At 40.0% G+C, this 4,147-nt stretch overlaps 1 long non-coding RNA gene across 1 annotated transcript in view; it reads left to right on the top strand.

Annotated features, from left to right (window-relative positions):
• Positions 1-998: 998 nt before the first annotated feature.
• The window catches only part of LOC106953080 (uncharacterized), a 21,470-nt gene continuing 18,321 nt past the window's right edge, over positions 999-4,147 (top strand). The window contains exons 1-2 of the long non-coding RNA XR_001426115.1: positions 999-1,009; positions 1,612-1,613. This is a non-coding gene — a long non-coding RNA (uncharacterized LOC106953080). The remainder of the gene's footprint in view (positions 1,010-1,611; positions 1,614-4,147) is intronic.

Genomic DNA, 4,147 nt, shown 5'->3' with positions numbered 1-4,147 from the left:
AGGCAGCTCCTCCTCATGTATGGATGTAGTTAGTTTTTTTTTTTTTTTTATAATGAAGTTTTCTTATCTGAATGAAGGAGTGTGGCAGCTGTTTACACTCCGGATAGATTTATGTGTAGGCTGGTGGAGTGAACCAGCAGCCAGCACGCGTTGTATGACTGGATATGATTGGAGTTCTGGACCGATTCTCGTTTCTTTCATCAGAGTTTAGAGATGATTAATGGAGGAAAGTTGTAAAAAAAAAAAAACACCTGCCGATGTTTTCCCTCCAACAGATGAGTTCGTAATGTGACCTAATGGTGACATTAGAAAGCTGACCTCAATCTTCTGCTCCATTAATGCGTTTGCTGCGAAGCTTGACGTATGTCACAATGCGGTTGTTTCCATTAGGACTGAAACAGTTCATCTAATTGCGATTAATAGATTATTGAAATAATCGTCAACTAATTTAGTAATCAATTAATCGTTAAAGAAAGCTGTGTGCTGAAAGAACAACACACTCATGGCAGCAGTGAAGCCAAAATGGTATAAAAACATAAACATTTTGCATTTAAGATGAAAAATCTTTTAAACTGTAAATATGTTCCACCCACAACTCCTCAGGTGTTGGTTTTTAGCTTCACCCGGTTCAAATTATGAAGCACAAAAATTTTAATTTCAGCTGCAGATGCATCCTTTGCTACAAACGACCAAGAGTTTGTTAAAGAAAGACTTAAAAGAAAAAGGAAAAGAAAGAAAATATGTATTTTTCTTATTTGAAAAAGGAGTTTTATTCACATCTTGTACTGTATTTCTAATATTGTATAAAACATGGCTTAAAGAAAAAATCTGCAGAATGTGGCAACTGTTTTGTTTTTTTTTGTTTTTTTTATCAGATCAATCGACTAATCATCCAAATCGAGTAGTTAAGTAACTGTTAGCTGCAGCTCTGGTTTCCACATTTTGTCATGTTACAACCACAAACTTTATAGTTTTTCATTTGGGATTTTAATCTTGAGACTAACATAAAGTAGTTCATTGCTCTATAGTGGATTGAAAATAGTGCATTATGGTAAAAAAAGAAAAAAAAGAAAAAAGTAAATACATAAAGATCTTTGAAATAGAAACCTTTTCTCTATGAAGAGTTTAGTTTCCCTTTGCGATCAGGAGAGTATTTTGAATTGATTTGAACTGAGTTAAACTTTTTTGCTCAAACCAGTTTATCCAAACACATGTAGAGAATTTAAAGCAGGAAGAAAATGTCAGCAACAGTAAATGGCATTTTGGTATTTTGTGTTTTTATTTAGTATTTTTCTCTCTCTCTTCATACAACACATGGTACTTTATGCATGCTGATCATTTTTAAGCTGCAATCACTTCAGCAGGAAAATAAAAAACAGCCGGTGGATGTGAGTCCCTGGCTAGGAGAGGAGGTGGAGGTGGAGGTGGTGGAGGGGGGCGGTCATCAGCAGATCTAATCCTGACATCACCCCTGAGCCATGTCCACTTACAGCGGTCAGTAATGAATAGTGAAGCTGTGAAAAAAGAAAGGTAAAGAGTCACCTTGCATCACGATTAAAGGACCTCAGACCCCAGGGCCCATTTGCTGTCACTGCAGAGTGTTTGCAGAAGCCGTGCGAAGGTGTTTGTGTGTGTGTGTGTGAGATGGAGAGCAAAACAACACGACTCCTCCCCGAGGACCCGGGATGAAAAGAGCAAGGAGTGGAGAGTCGCACGGTTCTACCTAAACGAAGGGAAGGCCCGGCTGAAGGGGAGCATCACCCAGATCACTGACGACATTTCCTCTCAGCGACCTGAAGTCCGTTACAGCTGGAGCGTCAGCTTCCCTCTCGGCTCCACTGTTTTGGAGACTTTTGCTTGTTTTAAATTGTTGTAAATTAAAAAACTGTGTGGCTGACCCGAATTTAAAGCAGAGAGTTTAGAGAGTATTTTTAGGCACGAGCCCGCCAGCTGGACTCGCTTCACATCTTCCACATTGTTTCATCTCAAACTTGTTCATTCTCATGAGATTTGCAAACTGGAAGCTGTAGAAAGTTTCATTGTGCCACAATTAAAGAGAAAAACAAGAAATCAGGCAACTTGCGTCATATTCTGGATCAACAACCCTTATGCACAGCAACAGAAGAAAAAATGCACGTGAATCATATGCAGATAATGCAGCATTTTGACTGGAGCTGAGGGGAAACCGTCTGACGATGTTTGGGTTGAAACAGGTCTGCAGTCCTGCTTCAGAATATTGCATAAAAATAAACATGAAGATGTGTTTGAAATGTAAATTATTTGTGCACATTGCTGTAACTCCAGGCCATCATGTAGGAGCAGAAGCAATATCTGAGATACTGCCTGGGAGGATCTTATGTTGCTATATCATTTCTCCCAGTGAACGACCACAAGCATCAAACTTCAACTTATTGTATTTATTACTTTGTGTTTTGATGTGAACCGTTCTATTGTAACTAACTCTGAAATGTGACATTTGCTGAATTTAAACCACATTCAGAACACTAATCAAGCCAAAACTGTAGAAATTACAGACATTTTGCATTTTAGATGAAAAACAATTTTTTTTTCTAAACATGTTTTCTACCCAGAACTTCTCAAGTGGTGCTATTTTTAGCTTCACCATTCAAATTCTGCAAAGTGAGCCAAGTATCATTTGGCATCTTATTTTGCTATTAATTAGTTAATTGAAAACAATAGTTTACACATCAACTAAGCACTATAGAAATGCTAGGTGAAACAGACATATTTAAATATTTATTTTACTATTTATTCAGTTGCAGATTTGTTATTTAATACAAATGATCGAGCATACACTAAAGGAATGCAAGTTGTTGCATTTTAGGGCATAAAATGATTTATTTTCCTACATAGGAAAAGGAATTGAATTATTTATTTGAATGTTTTGTACATAATTTTAATATAGTAAAAACTAAACTTAAGTAGTTAAACTTAAAAATCTACAACTTCCATTTTTTTGTCCGTTTACTCAGTTAATCGTCACAATAATCGATAGAATAATCAATCGTTAGCTGCAGCGCTAATACAGAGACGTTTGGGGATTACTTTTGCAATGCATTGCACTGAGTCCCACTGTTGCTAAAGACACAGTCACATCAGATGCTGTTAAAAATCTTGACCTCAGACGTCCTCCCGTGGAAATAATGGTGCTAAAGGAGAACATCGCCACCTGCTCACCTCCTCCGAACCGAGCAGCGCAGGCCGGACTCTTCATAATGTATGCGCTCTCAGCTCAGATAAGATCCATGAAGACTAATATTTGCCCCCCAACTGGGAGTCCTGCAGTTAGTCAGATAGTCCTGAGCTCTCAGAGGTTCACTGGGCTGGAATATGTTAGCGGAGGAGGAGGAGGCCGGGTTTGCGAGGTGCACCCACCCACCCACGCCGACTCCATTACATCCGGGAGGCAGTTCAGGACTCTGGAGCTCATCTACTGCTCTCCAGAGGCAGCAAGGCCCCGTCTGTCTGCCTGTCTGTCTTTCAGGGGGGTCTCAGTGTGTGTGTGTGCAGAACTGCCTTCACATTGAGAACCCCCCCCCCCCCCACCGCTCCACCTCCTCGCCTCTGCCCAGCAGCCACGTTTCCATGGCAACGTGTGGCCCTTGCCTCTCTGGCTCGGCGGCGGTGGCTGGGAAGAGAGGAAGTGACGGCGGCGATCTGCGCTTGTTCCGTCTGGCTCATTATGTGGGGAATGAAGTGAAACAGCCGGAGGCTGCATTTGTTCTACGCGGACTACCCCTCAGCTGCCAGGCGGCCGTCTATTTATAGATATGAAATGAGAGAGAGAGACAGAGAGAGAGAGAGAGAGAGAGAGAGATAGGTTTCTTGACTCACCATCTCCGCTTCTTGCCCCTCCTTCTCTGTTGCCCTTTATATGATATTTCAGTGACTGTGTAGTTTTTGTGGATTTTTCTAATCTGAAGATAAAAATTTAGTTTAGATTTCTTGTTTTCATTAAGTCTTCATGAAATATTTTTGAATTATTGATTGAATCCTGAAGTCAGAGTCTCCAATCCACAAAGCATAAATCATTTAGAAAGACCTACTTTCTGAATCCATATTTCAAAAGGACAGACATGGCTATTTCCAAAGTTTACTTTTTAACTCCAGAATTTAACTTGCATAT

The sequence above is a fragment of the Poecilia latipinna genome, unplaced genomic scaffold (genome assembly GCF_001443285.1).
Source record: "Poecilia latipinna isolate Pla-1442-1.1 unplaced genomic scaffold, P_latipinna-1.0 Scaffold559, whole genome shotgun sequence".
In the NCBI taxonomy this organism is placed as follows: Eukaryota; Metazoa; Chordata; class Actinopteri; order Cyprinodontiformes; family Poeciliidae; genus Poecilia; species Poecilia latipinna.
This window is presented reverse-complemented; position numbering and strand designations above follow the sequence as displayed.